The 20,544-nt window shown below is 37.5% G+C and overlaps 1 pseudogene; it reads left to right on the forward strand.

Annotated features, from left to right (window-relative positions):
- Positions 1-356: 356 nt before the first annotated feature.
- On the forward strand, positions 357-784 carry LOC127641416 (protein MIS12 homolog; annotated as a pseudogene).
- Positions 785-20,544: the final 19,760 nt, after the last annotated feature.

Genomic DNA, 20,544 nt, shown 5'->3' on the forward strand with positions numbered 1-20,544 from the left:
GTGCATGAATGCAAAGGCAAATCAGAGGCATTGAAATGTATCTAAAGACATATCAGTAATGCTCATCATCTAAATTATTCTCAATTTATTCAAAATGTGAATAACACTTTGTTTTTCATGCAGTTAAAATAATAATGCAATTCAGGAATACAGTTCTCAGCTTGTTTTGATGCACAGCACACATACAAATATGGCATACAATTGCTCCAAACAAAATAAGTAGTTTTCTTCCAATTTGGAATACCCAATTCCCACTACAAAGTTGGTCCTTGTGGTGGTGCGGTTACTCACCTCAATCCGGGTGGTGGAGGACAAGTCTCAATTGCCTCCGCTTCTTAGACAGTTAATCTGTCACCCAAAAGCTGCGGAAGTTCCTCCAAGAGCGATTTGAAGTCATGTTTCGGCACATGAAGGGGATGCTGATGGACCATGTCCTCTCCATCCCTCATAACGTCTTACTGCCCGATGACCAGCTGCACCAGAAATATCCTGAAGGCAAAGAAGACCGCATGACTCCATTGCAAAACTGTATAAGGCATATAAAGCTGAGGTGTGCTCCAAGCAAAGGCTTCTCGCTGAACTTGAAGAGCAGAAAGAGATGCAGAAACAGCTGGATGAGGTGCTGAGATGGATTGAGGAGATGCGGTTCACATGGAGACGAGAGGGGATGGGAAGGGTCCAAGATGGTGTCCGACACATGATGGAGACTGTGGGCCAACTTCAAGGTGTTGTTGGAAAGATTAGCCATCAGAATAAAGGACTGGATGAACTGGTTGAGGAATAACTGTGAAATATATGCTGTGAAACTAAAAGTGACAGACTCTTCAAGTAATGTTAACCAAAGACTTTATTTTACTCATAAAATAGTGAGTCCAAAAAGGAATGACTTGTAAATACTAATTCCCTTCTGAGTTTTAGGACCATACACAAATACAGTACAGGTCGATGCCAGGTTTCACAAGAGCCATGGTGTAATTACACGACCATCCACCAGGGTGAAGCAGTGCGCAATTTATTTTTGCAAAGAATTTCGAGTACAATTGTATTAGCATACAAGTGCTGTGATCAAAGCAGTACATTTGTAATCAGGCAATATTCCTCTGACGTTTGAAATGCAGTCAATCTCTCCCCTCCTCCAAGTCGTTAGATTTCTCTCATTTACGATTCAGGCCCTTTGATGTTCAGTACAGTCAGATCTGCATTAGACTGCCCAATTTCCCACAGGCCCAAACTGATGTCTCCAAAAGCCTGGTTGGCTTTACACTTGAACAGCAAGTTTTATGTTGTTTAAGAAGTTTTAAGGTCCTTTCCTTGATGTTCAGACAAGAAAGGTTTTCACACGGGGTTGTATGGAGCACCCAAAGTCTGAACATAGTCTGAAACCTAAAATGCACTATGTGAGTTGATTAGAGCCAGTGTAAGTCTTTAAAGCCGACATTTGAAATAAATGAAAAGGGCTTACCTACTTGTTTTGACCATAGTTGTAAATAACAATAAAATGACTTTTTGTGTTTGTATGGTGATGCTGTTTTTTTTTTCGTTTTGTTTTTTTAAATGAACAAAATCCATTGTGATTCAATAACACTACACATTTTATTAAGCTTTTAATGTAAATTACACTCACATAGCACTTTATTAGGAACTCTATGGTCCTAATAAATTGTCCATACCCAACATGGTCTTCTGCTGCTGTGGCTCATCCGCCTCAAGGTTCGACATGTGCTTTTTGAGATGCAATTCTACTCACTACAATTGAACAGAGTGGTTTTCTGAGTCACCGTAGCCTTTCTGTCAGCTCAAACCCGTCTGGGTATTCTTCGTTGACCGGCCACTCACTGGATGTTTTTTTGTTTTTGCTAAACTGAAAATCCAAGGAAATCATCAGTTACAGAAATACTCAAACCAGACCATCTGGCACCAACAATCATGTTACGGTAAAAATCACTGAGATCACGTTGTTTTCCGCATTCTGATGGTTGATGTGAACATTAACTGAAGCTCCTGGCCCATATCTGAATGATTTTATGCATTGCACAGCTGCCAAATGATTGGCTGATTAGATAATCACATGAATAAGTAAATGTACAGGAGTTTCTTACAAAGTGCTTGGTGAGTGTATATTCTTGCAATTCAAGAAATAATATAATCAATGTATTTGTCTTGTTTACCAGCGAACTAGGTCTAAACATCCTATAAAGATGATACAACTGAATAACTAAATCTAGGCTATTAAGATAATAATAGAATAGTTCAACCAAAATAAAAATTCGGTCATTGTTTACTCACATTTATGTTGTTACAAATAAAATAAATTCTTCTGGGGAATACAAAAGGAGACATTTTTAAGAAACTATACACCACTGTTTTCTATACAACGACAGTTTATCATGGCCAAGTCTGTCAAGGTCCAAAATATGGTGATAACAGGTCCATTTGACTCAGACGCTAATAAATCCCAAGCTTCCTGAAGTTATAAATTTTCACTTCAATTTAGAGAGGTGTATGTTTACATTTACATTTACATTTATTCATTTGGCAGACGCTTTTATCCAAAGCGACTTACAAAAGAGGAAGAACATCAGCGAACCATCTTAGGGAGACAGTGGTACAAAATGTGCCATATTACAAAGTTTCACTATCATCATAATAGTATACAAAACAGATTTAAGTGCAACAAGAAATGTAATTTTTTTTTTTTTTTTAGTGACCGGTTAAGTGCTTTTGGAAAAGATGTGTTTTTAGCCGTTTTTTGAAGATAGAGAGTGAGTTAGCTTCCGGATTGAGTTGGGAAGGTCATTCCACCACCGTGGTATGATGAAACTGAAAGTCCGGGAAAGTGTTTTGGTGCCTCTTTGTTTTGAGTACGACAAGGCGACGTTCCTTAGCCGACCGCAGGCTTCTGGTGGGAACGTAGCTCTGCATAAATGTTTTTAGGTATGCTGGAGCAGACCCAGTGACTATTTTATATGCCAGCATCAGGGCCTTGAATTTAATACGTGCATGAACCGGCAGCCAGTGGAGAGAGACAAAGAGTGGTGTAACCTGTGCTCTCTTAGGTTCATTAAAGACCAGACGTGCTGCTGCATTCTGGATCATTTGGAGAGGTCTAATAGCACATGCAGGAAGGCCTGCAATGAGAGCGTTACAGTTGTCCAGTCTAGTTATGACAAGGGACTGAACAAGCAGTTGTGTGGCATGTACAGAGAGGAAGGGTCTTATCTTCCTGATATTGTAGAGTGTAAATCTATATGATCTTGCAGTTTTTGAAATGTGGTCTGTGAAATTTAGCTCATCATCAATGGTTACCCCTAGATTTCTGACCATGTATAAAACAAGTATGTATAAAACAAGTGGAAAAAATTAGCAAGTTTACATGCACAGCAATCCGCTGATCACAAATCAGTGTAAGATGTTTTGTACAAAAACAGTTTTTACTTCCATAGTGAAAAAAATAATTGAATCAACAAATGCTGTTATGATTTTCCCTAAGTTTAACCCCTAAATCAAACATAAAGCTAACCATAAAGTAAAACATTATCGCTTTCCATCCTTATTTTGCCCCTCTGTCATAAATGCTTGGTTTTGGTGTTGCTTCTCCTTTAAGACATGACAGTAAACGCCAACTGTTCTGATTGGCTCTCTGCTGTTGACCAACCTGCTCACTACGTGCCATCTCACTGTTCACCGCTACAGAGTGGGGCTACGGAAATGATAGTGTAAAGTACGTGTTGTGTTAGTGTGGAGGTGGTCAGATGCAAATGTACACCACAGTGTGACATCACAATGTGGAGGAAGTAGAGAATGAGTTATGCAGCTTGGTTTCAACAAACGCTCTTTTTGCAGTGATGAGGAAGTTTTGAGTTCTGAAACTTGCAGTATATTTTTATAGCACAATGGCCTATTTTATGTCGAAAGGAACATTTAGTTCCTCATGATATGGCCCCTTTAAAATAAAAGTGCTGTACAGGAGGCTAGCTAAACTTTGATGTCTGTATTGTATCAATTTGAAACTAAGTTTGTTAATTGGTTTGTCTAGAATTGTATTTAGGTATGCGCGCAACATACGCTCATTGAATAAGCTGGTAAGAATGCCGGTATAGGTGTTTACATGCATTCTGAAATCGAAGTAATGTGCAGAAATCTACCTGTGCCAGTTGCTTTATTTTTAAAGCTTTTATGGCCTTTCCGCAATAAAGGAACTTTGTTTAAGGAACTTATTTGACCTTACACATTGCTGGCTTGTTAAGCATACTCTGGAAAAATCTTAATAGCTTTTGAAATTTTGCTCTACAGGGAAATTCATCTTGAAGGGTGGCTTAATATTTTAACTAATCACTTAATTAAAATAACTAGATTAAAAACAAGACAAAGGTGCTGAATAATAATATAATTTTTTTTCTGTGTAGCGTTCACCTTATGAAGAAAATAGCAATTGTGAAAAAGCACAAATATTTGAATAAGTCAAAGACCTTTTACATCATTACCCCCTGTGCAAGGTCAAAACCCAAAGTATAATGCTATTCTCATGTTAAAATTAATCATAGCACAGACAGCGGAGAATCTAGATTTGCTGGAGGGCATACAGATAAACAAGGGCTGAGAGAGAGGCTGTCAAAGATTGGGCGTGTGGATTAGAGGAACGAGGCCCCTACCACCTGCCCAGCTCCACGCCTGTCTCTTTCATCACTCATTAAAGACGTATGCAGTGCAGCTGGGGCCATCCTCAAAAAGTCATGCTGGATGGAAGCATCACAATCCAGACAGCCTGCCCTCAAAATCCCCTGCTAAGTCAGATTACGAAGGTCTACCAATAAAGACCCCTTATCTTCACACGCACTAACAAGCTGGAGTCAGAAAGCCCCACTTGGGTCTGAAGATACTGAGGTGATGAGTTATGAGGGAACAGCCGAGTGGAACCAAGCTCAATTTAATAAGGTTAGCGCTGAGCTCTGCTGATTAACACTGAGAAACATTGATTAAGTTTGCACACACCGAAACCCATTAGTGGGAACCCATGTCACAAAACACAGCATATTGCTGAAAGGTTGTGTTTTAGTATGTTACCCTTGACCTACATGTGCAGGTCAACAAAGAGGCTTTACCTTACAAGATGTCGTACATTTGACTGTTGCCTTTTAAAATCCACAATCCACTCGGCAACACTTTACAATTAGTTTGTACGTTAACGTTAATAATCAACGCAATAGTTAACATAAACTTGCACTGAACAATACATTTACAGAATGTATTCATTTCTGTTAATGTAAACTTATTCACAAAAAATATTTGAGAGCACTACACTGTCAAACTAGTAAATTTAACAAATCATATTTCAAGTAAAGGCTACTCACAATTTCTAATTAAATCCTCAAGTAACTGTTTGTATGTTTGTTTGTTATCATGAATGGGTAATTTTGAGTAATAAGTACTTATCTTCACAAAACAAGCTACCAAACGTAACACAATGGAACACAAAAGAAGTTTTAATTAATATCACAGCATGTCTTTTGAGTACGATTTTGACTCATTTTAAAGTTTAAAAACATCCCAAAAATATAACAGATAAATACAATTCAATGCATGTTAACGGGCACAGTAAAAGAAGCTCATTCACAGTGGTTTGGGTGTTCACACGAAAGGTTACATTGTTTAGCAAGTTCTGGCGTGAAGACGCTTACCACTTGTTAAGAAGCCTCTCTCACGCAATCTCATGCATGATTTAAATGTAATGATGTTTCTCACCTGTAAAACCTATCATATGCCCACTGTTGCCAATTTAGCGACTTTTTGACACCCTTAGCCAGTAAAAGACTCATCTAGCTTCTAGCAACAATTTTTGCGACTTTGTCACTATATTTAGTGACATTTTGACCCCCTTAGTGAGTAAAAGACTCATCTAGCAACTAGCGACAATTTTAGTGACTCTGTCATTATATTTAGTGACTTTTTGACCCCCGTAGTGAGTAAAAGACTCATCTAGCGACTAGCGACGATTTTAGAGGCTTTGTCATTATATTTAGTGACTTTTTGACCCCCTTAGCCAGTAAAAGACCCATCTAGCGACTAGCGACGATTTTAGAGGCTTTGTCATTATATTTAGTGACTTTTTGACCCCCTTAGCCAGTAAAAGACCCATCTAGCGACTAGCGACAATTTTAGTGACTTTGTCATTATATTTAGCGACTTTTTGACCCCCTTAGTGAGTAAAAGACTCATCTAGCGACTAGCGAGGATTTTAGCAACTTTGTCACTATATTTAGCGACTTTTTGACCCCCTTAGTGAGTAAAAGACTCATCTAGCGACTAGCGACGATTTTAGCAACTTTGTCACTATATTTAGCGACTTTTTGACCCCCTTAGTGAGTAAAAGACTCATCTAGCGACTAGCGACGATTTTAGCGACTTTGTCATTATATTTAGCGACTTTTTGACCCCCTTAGTGAGTAAAAGACTCATCTAGCGACTAGCGACAATTTTAGTGACTCTGTCATTATATTTAGTGACTTTTTGACCCCCTTAGTGAGTAAAAGACTCATCTAGCGACTAGCGTCGATTTTAGAGGCTTTGTCATTATATTTAGTGACTTTTTGACCCCCTTAGCCAGTAAAAGACCCATCTAGCGACTAGCGACAATTTTAGTGACTTTGTCATTATATTTAGCGACTTTTTGACCCCCTTAGTGAGTAAAAGACTCATCTAGCGACTAGCGAGGATTTTAGCAACTTTGTCACTATATTTAGCAACTTTTTGACCCCCTTAGTGAGTAAAAGACTCATCTAGCGACTAGCGAGGATTTTAGCAACTTTGTCACTATATTTAGTGACTTTTTGACCCCCTTAGTGAGTAAAAGACCCATCTAGCGACTAGAGACAATTTTGGCAACATTTGTAGTCCGCTGAAATTCTATCATTTGGTGACAGAAAAAAAAAATATCTATCGTGAATAACATCTCATCTAATGAATCTTTCTCAGTATTGTAGTGCTCCTCTGTGTTTCAATTAATATGATTGACCTGCATGCCATCAGCAGATGGACTAACTTGCAAGCTGATGTTTTATAAATCAAATGACCGACAAGCTTTCGTGTTGTTGGTATTTGTTGCAACAATCTCAACCTTCTTCTTTAGAGAAGAAAAGTGTGCCTACAGAGATAGAAGAGCATTGAGAGATTATCTAGCAGGGTGAGTGAGTGGATATAAACACCTCATCTATAATCAAGTATAGTGAAGAGGTGTCACTGTGAAAAATCATTCTGACATAGTAACATTGGCACAAGTAATAAACACATGGTTGTTGATATTCAGCTTGTAACAAAGTTCAATTACAACAAATATATAAATAAAGAAATAAATAAACATCATCCAACACTACACCGCTGCCTACCTCGGTTGCTATTGCTATAGGATCATTTTGGCCAGCTTGTCATTGTTCAATAAAACCGTTCAGTTGCAACCCAAAAGAAATGATGAATAAATAGAAATTCCGCACTGTCTTCCCATGCTTGCTATGCAGAGTTTGGCCAGCTTGTTCATGAATGTTCATTAAAATAGTTGTATTACAAAACACGGGAAACACAAACAAACAAACAACATCTATCCCACTTCACACCACGACTTGCTGAATGTTTGATAAGTTCAGTTATTAATAACTTGATGATTAGTGGTTAAATACAAATAGTTAAATGATTAGTTACATTTAAAAACAACAACAGCATAAAACAAAACAACAATAAAACAAATCAAATGATGGTTCCTCAACAATACACCTTTAAGGAATTGCCATATCTCTATATGCCAATTCATTTACGTATGAAAATCTGATTTCTTAAGTAATTAATGACCTCATCACGTGATTTAGCTATTTAGCTTTGTCGACTTCCCTTGAGAAATAGTTGGCAACACTGTGTATGCCTATAGAAGACTTAAAATATGATGCATGAGTCGCACAAACTACTTTTATGATACTATGATTCTGGAGAGTTCTCGCTCTCGATGGGGCACGTGGTTAGTTGTGCGTTGAGTAGAGTGAGCCCAACAAGCCTTGTGATAAGATGTGCGGGCTGACTGTCTCAGAAGCAGAGGCAACTGAGATCTGTCCTACGCCACACGGATTGAGGTGAACAACTGCACCACCACGAGGACCTAGTGAGCATTGGGAATTGGGCATGCCAAATTGGGGAGAAAGGGGGATAAAATGAAAAAATAAAAATAAAAGAAAGGTAGTCATACAGGTTTTGAACGACATAAGGGTGAGTAAATGATGGCAGAATTTTCATTTTTGTATGAATTATTCCTTTACTGCATTATGAGCACTAATAAACAACAGTGCAGATATAATGAAACATTGATTAATGAATGTTCTAAAAATATGGTCGATTGTTAATTCATGACACATACTGCATTAACTAACGTTAACATTATCCAACCTTGTAAAGTGTTACTCTATTGCAATGTCTTTCTATTTCTCTTACATATTAAAATAAAATAGCATATTTCTGCATTGAGTGTTTTAAAATAAAAGTTAGCTGTTGAAAGTAAAAATCAAAGGTTAGTGGTCAATTCATTTTTGGACTGAACTCTTAACATCAGAAAGTACTGCAGTGAACAATACATAAAATATGCAGTACTGCCTTGAGAAGCCCTCGCTCCCCCAGATCACATCTATGAAATGCTGTCTCCACCAGAGGCAAACATGCTCGAGTGTATGAAGTTCAAAGCAGTTTTTTTCAATCCTCTTGTGGTACAAATGTGGAAAGAAAAAAAAAGACTGAATCCATATAATTTTTCTCAACTTAGTGAACAGCAAACAATCCCCAATAATTATATAAAACTTTCGTTTCCCTCCTGATTTATGAATACCAGATCCTTTGTGCAAGGGTGTGTGAGAGATACATTCCATCTCACATTGGTCACATTAAAATTAAAGTATTTTTTAAGGTAAGATCAGACTGTGAGAGACATCCAAATGGTTCATGAGGGCAATCAATAGAGACTCTTGAAAACCTTGCTTGCAACTGCAAATCTACAGCATGCACTGTCAAAGTGAATCAATTTTGCATACAGATTATCCATGTTTTAAAACAGCTCAGGATTTTCTTTAAAAAAAAGGCTGTTGAATAAATCTATACATACGGATGCAATCTTAGCTCATACCATGGCTTCATGTGCACCCATAAACATGTGAAAATAATGAAACGGGGCTACATGATCCACAGTCTTCATTTTATCTGTTCAGGCTCCACCAAAATGAATGTGTTGTTGTGGAGGTGCTCTTTTTGTGTTCGGCTCAAGTGTTTTTGTTCAAATCATTGAAACATACAGTGCACCGCCCACTTTTATTCCCATTGCATTGCATCAAACCATTGGTTTAACAGATATTTCAGGCTTTGGGGTTGTTTGAATCATCTGAGACAGGGGCTCAAAGTTACGTGAAACGAAAGCTTATGACACATTATTGATTTCCTCAAAGACTGTAAAGTGAATCATATCTGAGCTGGCCTAAATATAGTCTTTCTCTGCCCAAACAGCACATCTAGGATGCTTACTGAAGATGTGTTTTGCTACATCTTTGTTCAATGCTTTTTTTCAGTGTGAGATTAACTGTAAGGGCTGCTCTCTGCGGTCCTGGAGTAGTTTCATGTGTTCTAGTGTACTGAGAATAGTTTTTGATTCTTAGTGGTGCTTGCTCATGCTCACGTTTGAACAAATCTAGAGTTCTGGCAAACTTTGCTCTCATTTTTCTCCCTGTAAAAACCAGTGAAAACCCTCTGTTGTGCTAAGAATGGTTTGAAACATTACAAGAAGGTATACAGAGATTGTGGTCAGCTTTGCAAGCAGACACACAGCTGCAGTAGGACTGATGCTTGTATCTGGCATGACCAATGTGGCTGGGATAGTTGCACTAAAGCTGGACGCAATCCTAGAATGGTCTGCACAGTGACAAATTTCTGATGATTCAAAAAAGATTCATATATGCTCTCAAATCAGTGATGTAGTCAGGGCAATATGCACATATACACAGTTTATATACACACTCAAACTGCTGAGAATGTTTCAGGAATGGAGAGAAATGGACCTGAAACACACACCTTTAGCAGGAGTTGTGTGAGATATCGGCTGTTGCTTTACATGGACAATAAGCGCATGTTTTCTTTCATAAGCAATTTTGTCAAACATATACCATTCAAGTGCATGTTAATTGTTTCCCACCATTGAGATTTTAAAACACCAGTAAACGCACCTATTCATGACATGCCATTACATTTTATTGCATATCGTAAGAGAGAGGTAAGAAAAACTGCATTACAGCATTAATTCAAAATAAAAGTACAGTAGTACAGGTGTAGTTAAAACACTTAACATGACATTCTTAAATTCCCAGGGGTGTAAAAAAGTACTCTGAAATTATACTTAAGTGAAAGTATGGATACTTAGTGAAAATTTTAAAATTTTATTCAATTCAAAGTATCTAGCCAAACTTTACTTTTTAAAGTAACTTTTTTCTTAGCTAGAATAAAATTAAGAGAGGAGATTGTGTGAGAGAAGATGTTGTTAAATTAATTTGGTTTGTTCAGTTGCCTTTTTACTGTCTCCAACGACATATTTCTCCCCCAGGTTTAATAATTACATTTGCAATTAGTGAAAGTGCAGGGAGGAGGTCCCGTTTGAAGATGTGCAGGAACAGTTGTTCAGAGATCCAGATTGTTCATTAAACCATTTTTTTTTCAGCAGACAAAGTTGTGTAGTTTTGTGTACAGTATCTGTATACAATCAAAATGTTCATAATTGTTTGAATAAAACAGGCTACTAATACTGAGAAAAAACTTTTAATGATAAAAACAACAATAGCAGCAGCACAAAACATTTACTTTTACATTTATGCATTTGGCAGATGCTTTTTTCCAAAGCGACTTACAGTGCACTTATTACAGGGACAATCCCCCCGGAGCAACCTGGAGTTAAGTGCCTTGCTCAAGGACACAATGGTGGTGGTCGTGGGGATCGAACCAGCAACCTTCTGATTAACAGTTATGTGCTTTTAGCCCACTACGCCACCACCACTCCACACATTTGTCATTACTTCGACGGCCGTGGCCCTTGACTTTGTATTGTTGACAGAATTTGGCCCTTGGTTAAAACTAATTGGGGAACCCTGCGCTAAAACAACAATGACTTGTATCCCCTTTCACTCAAATCATGAGTAAAATGGCAGATTATCAATTCATAAACATTAACTTTTCACTCTGTTCTTCACACAATGCTCTCTTATGACATATAACACCTAAACTATAGTGCATGACTCATTTTAACATTTGCATTACATAACTACATTTATAAGCTTGTTCTAGTGTGATCAGATTGCGCGGTAGCTCAACTACTAGTGCTGAACTTGTGACGTGAAGCACCGGGATACAGGTCCTGAAGAGCACACGACTCGACACGTGAGCTGAATGAGTGTTTTTCATGTCACATTTGCTTTTATGTCACAATTGTTTATGTTTAGTTTTAAGGTTTATGGTAGAGAGGTTGATTTTGTTGATTTAAATGTTGATAGAAAATTAACCTTAAAAATCTCATCTGTTCGAGAGAACATTTCACTCGCTTTTAGTGCCACACAGTGAACATTTCACTTCAGAACTGCCCAGAGACGTATAACGAACCACATCATTCTATTTTGCAAAAACGTTGCCACAGTCACGCAGTGTTCGTTGCGTTGGAGAAGGCACTCATGAATTGCGATGTCAGAGCACCCATCCCCTTGAGACATAGAGAAAGATAAAACAGTTTTGTAAAGCTGTTGAGCAGATGGATGAATTCAGTAAAATTCATAGTTAATATTTACTCAGATTGCATAATATTTATTAACATTATTATCATTACTGGTTTTATCAATATTATTAATTAATAGTTGCCTATCTACAACAACAATAATAATTCAGCAAATAGGGGTAGAAATTCATAGATATGATTTAAATATGAAGGCAAATGTTACAAAAGCCTTTTGTTTTTTATATATATATATATATTTGCAACGTGGATGATCATTTTTGACTTTATAAATGCCCAATCTGTAGATGTAGCAGGTGTAGAATAAAGTTTAGGACAAAAACCATCAATGTTTCTCACTTCTTGCTCATTGTTTTGAATGAATACATCACATTCTTTTGGGTGGTCACATTCGGTCTAGTTTAATAAATATTTGAATGTATCCGAAGCTCAAATCAAATCAGGTCCGAAATTCTGCCTCTGCAGATGGTTGGAGCTCCACACAGCCACTGTGCAACACTCTGACCTCTGGTCGTTTGTCTGATGCAGTGAAAATGTGGCTACAGTCCAGTTAGATGAAAGAAAATTATCCGAGTTCTTTTCAAGTTCAATCAAATTGTGAGGAGTAAAAAATACTATTTTTTTTCTTTGGAAATATAATTACGTAAAAGTACAAGTTTTGGTTTACATACAATTTGAGTAAAGTAAAAATCCCCAAAACATAATTCTGAAGTATAATACTTAGTATTTTTACTCAATTACTTTACACCCCTGTATTTCCCTTATGATAAACACCATTTACTGCCAATACAGCGACACTAATTTAATGAGAAATATGCTCCTCTCCTTTCGCTCCCTTTCTCTCTTCTTCCTGGGTTTTATTAAAGCATTTTTCATTTTAAGTTTAGAAGGGGACGTTCACACTGAACGCGTTTTTTCATCCGTCTGCGCTGTTTTTCCAATGTGAAGGAGCGCCTGTATAAAATGGGTCGTTTCACAATTCTTTGACATTTAAGTCCCCATTACAAGTTTTTTGTGGTATTTATATTGTTTAATTTCACCTGATTACAATTTTGATAATCTTGTTAAAAAGAATAAATACTTTTTTAATGTTACACACTTCTGTGGGCTTGAAAGTTACATTTAAAATCATTGAAATCCTTTTTTTATTGCACTTCCTTATGTCCTAAAAACTGCACTTCAGACATCTTGGACAAAAATAAATGGTAAATCACTGGATTTCAATTCAAATTTTTTTTAACACTGATTTTGGAGGTTTTTTGTGTGTCCCTTGACTTATTGTCCACCCTGTTATGTCATGATACTATGAAATTTAATTGAAGATATATGTTAGGAAATGACATCACACACACCGTAGGTGGACATCATCCATTTTGAGTTTATAACTCCTTCATTTATATATTATTTTCCTTTATTTTTTGGTGTTAGTCTTATATGGTCAAACATAATGTCCACCCAATTATAGGAAGATATTTGGGTAAATTAATATAACTTTAAAACTTCAATATACAGCATTTATATTACCAGAAATAAAATCATACATTTTAGTTTACAAATGTTTCCTAGATGTCAATCACAGACCATGTAGCGTCTGAATTATCCACTAAATGTCCACCCTGTTATTAGATGGACATCTGAATTTTTTTGTAATTTAGCTTTACCAGAACGACAATACAATCTTTAATATGTCCCTGTAATGATGAAACATGAAGAAACTTGTAAAAGTATGTTATATTTTTATTTTACAGTCTACAGTAACAATAAAGTGCAGTCTATAGTAAGTCTATTGCCCTATGATGGTGGGTCTTTTACCCCCGAGTGTAATCAATACAAACCACTTTTATAATTTTTCACCCTCAAACTGTGTTGCTTCATCAAGGCTCAATATAAAGGAATATTTTTGTTCTATATTCATACACTGTGAGATTAGTACACAACACATTTTCCTTAAGGTGTGCATTTAGCTCTGTTGTACCCTATCATGCGGTGCCTGCACCTGCCTACCATTTCTTGATGTCATCGTCCTTTGAATGTATTGGATCCTGCTCTCACTCCCTGCTGCCTTGATGTAGAAAACTATCTAATATCCACCTAAAAAAAGAATGAGCAACTCACTTTAACATATTATAAAAGAAAGCTGCTGGCTAAAGGTGTTGACTTTGCTATACAGAGGGCCAGGGTGAATGGAATGGGATCAACAGTCCGCTGCTCTGGCCTGGACGATCACCGCTGCATTTTCCCGAACGTTACCGAACAGCTTCTTTTAGACGTTTAACCTCTTGGACACTTTATAGTCCACCTTGCAAAGCTAAATATCTTAAATATGTAAAATAGGCATTGCTTAATGTTGTTACATGTGATCGTTATGTTCTCATTTTATTTGAAAAAACGTTCACTCCCGCCATAAATACGCCTTTCCTCTCCCACCACAAAATACAATTACAATTAAACAATTGCACAGACACAAATGATAATCTACATATGTGTGTGATGCAGTATTTTGATCATATCCCTCAAATATCTGTTCTTGACTTTAAAAGCTGAACTTGAGCCATCAAGTTCAAAGCCATGCTTTGCCTTCACACCGCCTGCAAACCAGACTAGTCGTAGTCCTGTCAGTCATGTATTATTATTTTATTTTTTTTATATTTCTTTTCTTTTAAATCAGTTGTTAAAGCAAACCATTGAAACTGAAAACAACAATAATAATTTTAAAAAAAATAAAAAAAACAGTACATTTGATTCAGGGTTATAGAAAAAACATTCCGGGCTATAGCTCAATAGCCAGGGCCTAGTCATGCCCCTGCGTTCACATTATAAAAGATGAAAACAATTTTGAAGTTGCAATTTTCCTTTGATTGGAGGGGCCAGGCGTGCATAGTCACGGCCTGTCCCCGCCCTCCTCCTCGTCACATGGTTGTATAGAGACGGTTCCAGCTCTAAAAACTTTAAATGACCAAAATGGCAATTGCGAGTGGGGTGGCCAATGGGGTGGCCAGGCTTAGGATCATGGTGGCACATGGCCAGCTTAGACTCTGCACCCTAGCATCATGGCAGAAAGCAAGCAACACTTTAAAAAAAATTTAGTGCTTCATTATGTTGTGTTGCAAAGTCATATTTAAGCATACAGAAATACATTTTCATTTCCAATTTTCCTGGGGTTGACAAGTCCCTATGTGAGACAGCTTGTAGTTTTCAATAGTAAAAAGTTTCAGAAAAGGAAAGTTGGCAAGTATTAATCATTGTTGATCACAAATGTCTTCTTTAAGTTAACAAATGTTGACTCTCCTTATGCAGAAATCATTTTTCAAATTCTGATTCTGAAGACCGATCGTTCACTGCAATGTGCGTTCTCTTGTATCAGCACTTCTAACACTTACAGCCTGATAGAAAAAGATGAGAGATATTCCGGGCCTCCCAGGCAGCTTTATTAATCCCAAAAAATGTGGGTGAGGAGCATTTTCACAGTGCGCCCATCCCTTGGCCTTCTGGCTATGAGCAACATGGTGCATTTTGAGAGGGAGAGCAGTCTTGGCATATTCTGGGGGACAGCTGGCGACAGACTGTTTGTTCATCTTTAGGACGACAGCCCGGCACAGTTAGGGAGAGGTCACCTTCTCCATGCCTTACTGGGCTCTGAGAAGCCTGAGATTCAGACTTGTCTTTGTGTCTATTGTCCTCCACATTTCCCTGTCACTAAATAAAACATACAGTATTAGCACCAAGTAGCAAAATACGTTCAGAAGTGCTGTGATCTTTAGATGTTTGTAGAATCACTGAATGAACAAATATCTCATCCAGCGATGTGTGAAAACTATATATGATCTTGATTATATTACACTTTTATCTCCGGTATGGTTTGGGGCAATAACAAGCATCTTGTAACAATACTGTTCAGTTATTACTGCCAATTTATGATCTATCCTGTTGAAAACTGGTCACCAGAATATGCTGTGTATTGAATGTTAGTCTTCAGCACGGGATGCTTGTGTACTGGACTGGGCTTTTCAACTAGTTCAAAGGGATAGTTCACCCAAATATTTAAATGATCTCATTATTTATTCACCCTCATGCCATCCCAGAAGAATGTGACTTTTTTTCTTCTGCTGAACATAAATGTAAAATTTTAAAAGAATATTTCAGCTCTGTTGGACCATACAATGCGAATGGGTGCCAAAATGTAAGCTCCAAAAAGCACAAAAAGGCAGAATAAAAGTACTCCGTAAGATTCCAGTGGTTTAATCAATGTCTTCAGAAGTGATATGATAATTGTGGGTGAGAAACAGATCAATATTTAAGACCTTATTTGAATATAAATCTCCACTTTCACTATTACATTCTTCTTCTTTTGATTTTGGTGATTTGCATTCTTCGTGCATATCGACCCTTACTGGGCAGGGAAGAGAATTTATGGTAATATCAGACTCATTATAATGATCTGTTTCTCACACTTATATCGCTTCTGAAGATATTGATTTGACAACTGGAGTTGTATGGATTACATTTATGCTGAATTTATGTGCATTTTAGAGCTTTAATATTTTGGCACCCATTCACTTACATTGTATGAACCTTCAGAGCTGAAATATTCTTCTAAAAATCTTTGTGTTCTGCAGAAGAAAGTCATACACATCTGGGATGGCTTGAGGGTAAGTAAACGATGAGAGAATTTAAATTTTTGGGTGAACACTCCCTTTAACCAACAGGGTCAATCTAAAGAAATGGTGTCATTTGTGTGAAATGTGGTGACTTAAAACTGATATATTAGAGCGCAACAGTCGGGTTTCGCAAGTAAATATCCCATTCATTTTCTCCATAGAAGAATTTATTTTTAACAATATTATAAACCTTTAAAGACACAGTGAGCTCAGAGGTTAATAATCGATGGTATACGCTTCTGTTAAAGGCAACTTTAACTTTGGCGTTGCACTTCATTCAAAGGAAACTGAACTCCCATTAATTGATAGATTTTGATCTAAATGTTGTTATAATGTAGCGCTTTTGCATTAGACTAAGGTTAGCAATGACAAATATTGGTTCTTTTTCAGGGCTTTAACCACATATTTAGGACTAGGGATGATAGTTGAAAAATCGTTCATTGAATACCCCATTTTTGTTGGCCAATAATCTAAATATAAAGGGGTGCATGCCTTTATGGTGGTCCCTCCATTGTCTTAGGCAGTTATTTTCCTGCTACTTTGATGTGAAAATATGCATTCTTGAAAGCTTAACAGTAACTATCAAATTAAACAAACATGCACAACCAGCTAGACCAGCACCAAATCAATAATAACCAGCACAATTCAGACATTTCCAGCATGGAAATTCAATGGAAACCAAGTTGGTCTTTTCAGTAGGGTGGGTGTGGATGTGAATACACACCTCTACCAGTCAACACAATAGACGAGCAAACCCAGCCTGTAGAGCAGCTGTAATGAGCCACTCAGAGTTGTGGGCTCTATGTGCTGTCACTCATTGAGGGGGGTACAGAGCAATATCCCACTGCACAATTATTCCCCCTCAGAGTTAACAACGAGCCCTTAATGACAACCCTACTGGCACCTTTCCAACTACAAGTGTACAAAGCAGGAGAAAGGCTTTCACAAATGTCTGTCTGGGCTACGCCATGCTATGAACCATTAAAGAAATGTGTTGAAAATTCACAATGGACGTCCATGATGCAAACCCAAGGAAATGGTTGTGGTAATGCCATTTTTCAGGGGATGTATTTAGGAAATATAGAAATAAGTATTCCATCTTCATAAGTGTTTGAGTGGGCTCATGGGTGTTTCTTCAACTATACAGTACAGCCGTGGCCAAAAGTATTGGCAGTGACATAAATTTTGTGTTTTTAGATAATTTTTTCACATGTTTCTATGGTATACTGGAAAACAATGATAAGCATTTCACAAGTTTTAAAGGCTTTTATTGGCAAAAACATTCAATATATGCAAAGAGTCAATATTTACAGTGTCAATATTTACATAACCTCTGCAATTGGCTCTGGCATGCTGGATATCAGCTTCTGGGCCAAATCCTGACTGATGGTGATCCATTCTTGCCTTATTAGTGCTCGGAGTTGATCACATTTTGTGGGCTTCTGCTTGTCCACTTGCCTTTTGAGGATTGACCCCAGGTTCTCTTCGGGATTAAGATCCGGGGAGTTGCTTGGCCACGGATCCAAAATTTCAATGTAGTGATCTCCGAGCCACTTCATTATCACTCTTGCCTTGTGACATGGTGCTCCATCATGCTGTAAAATGCACGGATCATCACCCAGTTGCTCCTGGATCATTGGGAGAAGTTGATCTTGCAGGACGTTTTGATCCCATTCTTAATTCATGGCAGTGTTTTTGGGCAGAATTGTGAGAGAGCCCACTCCCTTGGATGAAAAGCAACCCCACACATGGATGGTCTCAGGTGCTTCACTGTTGGCACGACACAGGACTCATGGTAGCGTTCACCTTTTCTTCTCCGGACTATCAATTTTCCAGATGTCCCAAACAGTCGGAAGGGGGCTTTGTCAGATAAAATAACTTTGTAGTCTTCTTCTGTCTAATCCTTGTACTTCCTGCTGAATTTCAGTCTGTCCTTGATGTTTTTCTTGGGGAGAAGTGGCTGCTTTGCTGCACTTCTTGACACCAGGCCATTGTCCAAACGTTTTCACCTCACTGTGCGCACAGATGCACATACCAACCTGCTGCCAATATTGAGCTCCCTCTCTCTCTCTCTCTCTCTCTCTCTCTCTCTCTCTCTTGGTTGCTTGGAAAAGAAATAAAGTCATAGGGTACAACATGAGAGTGAGTAAATTATGACAGAATGCAAATTTTTGGGTGAACTACCCTGTTAAAATTAGGTGATACGTTTGGATTTTATTTTGAAGAACTACTGAACAACAATTGCATGGTCACAATTTAAAAGTTGTCTAGTTTTCATTAAATGCTGTGAACAATTTTTATTGGTTAATTCCTGCCACTGGGCTCATAGCCAACTTCTAACCATGAACTCAGAGCAGATTTAGTGACTGATTACATTCATGTCTCATAGTCTGTAAAAATGTAACAGCACAACGTAAAAATCAATCAAATGATTTTGTGACAAACCATTTCCTACTCAATAATTTTTAATTTGAGCATGCTTTATTCTGCATGCATAAGCATTAAGGTCAGATTTCAAAGACCCATCATTTTTCTACTTGTAAAAATTATTTAAAAAACACATATATGTAAGTATTGCAATATACCATCAGGCTGAAACAATCTGTAGAATTATGGCCCTGGTATCTAATGGGAGCAATTTCAAGACATGCCCTACCTAAGAATGAGATCTCCATTAACAGCCAATAACATTGAATTGTGATTTGGGATAAAGCCAAGAAATTGCACAAAAGCTGACCAGGTGTTGCTCTGATATGTACTGCAATGTCAAGAAAATAATAAACACTGCATGTTAGAGCATGTTAACTTACTACACTGTAAAAAAAATGTCTGCTTGAATATAAAATGTAATAATATGTTATGGAAAATTCATGCTTAAAGCAACAAATCTGCCAATGGAAGAAGACAAATTACATTTACATTTAAACATCATTCTGTTAAAGTCTTTCTAACTTTTTGCTTTTTCTTCTCTGGTGAAGGGCTCCTGTTTTAAGGATGTTGAAACATTTTCCCAAGAAAACAAGACAAAGTATACTGCTGTGTACTGAAATCTAATGGGGCAAAGAGTTTACAAATTTTCACACAGCTCGACCGTAAGTGAGTATTTTATCACTCACGTCATCCTCTTAACACACGATGAGTCAGTAATTCGATTCATGTCATTGTTCTGTCCTGCTGCTTCAGGCTACACAACTATGAAAGAATATAGTCCACTTCATTTTTTTACCAGCACTGTGGGCCAGGTAACATCTACTCATCTCTTTTGTCTAAAATTGATTACACTGGAAAGGGATTAATGGAAAGGAGGAGGCGAAATGGATTGACAATATAAATAATATTTTAATAAGGAACTTAAAAGACAAACACACAAAGGTGTTGGACAGCTGTTCATAAATCTCTGTCCCTCTCGAACTGACGCTTCCAGTCGGCCTTTATCCCTCTCTGAGGCTTGATTAGCCTGATTAGGGGCCGGGTGTGTAGCATCATGACCCAGCCCCGCCCTCCGCCCTGTCATATACACCTTTTGCATTGTTAACGTCATTGTCAGGACTCTATTCCAACTATTACACTATTATGTGGTTCTTGCTCAAGCAGTTGTAGTATTAGAACAAATAACAGGAGTTAAACAAACCGCTAACTCTTAAGTATTAAACTTTGGTGTGTCACTCATCTCATTTGCACAAATCGAGCAGCTTGGAGAGGTGGTCACACTTATGAATTTCACTTCGCAGTTGATGAAAAATCCAATAAACTTACATTGTGAGAGTGACTAGATCTATATAATATTCATATTCTATATTATATCTATATCATATATCAGAATATTATAGAGACCTGTTTTCACATAGCAAGTAAGCAACAAACTACAGTAGCAAATACCCCGAACATCCTTGCAAAAACCTAGCAATGCCCTAGAAACCTCTCAGAAAACCTCAGCAACTGCATAGCAATTAGGGTTGCCACCATGACCCTGGAAAACTCCTGGACACCTAATCAGTGACAAAAAACATATTGCTAGCCATCGTGCAAGAAATCATATTATTTATGATTGATTACTCCTTGTCACATATATAGCAAACAAATCAATTAAAAAATTAGAGC

Source organism: Xyrauchen texanus, chromosome 4 (genome assembly GCF_025860055.1).
Source record: "Xyrauchen texanus isolate HMW12.3.18 chromosome 4, RBS_HiC_50CHRs, whole genome shotgun sequence".
In the NCBI taxonomy this organism is placed as follows: domain Eukaryota; kingdom Metazoa; phylum Chordata; class Actinopteri; order Cypriniformes; family Catostomidae; genus Xyrauchen; species Xyrauchen texanus.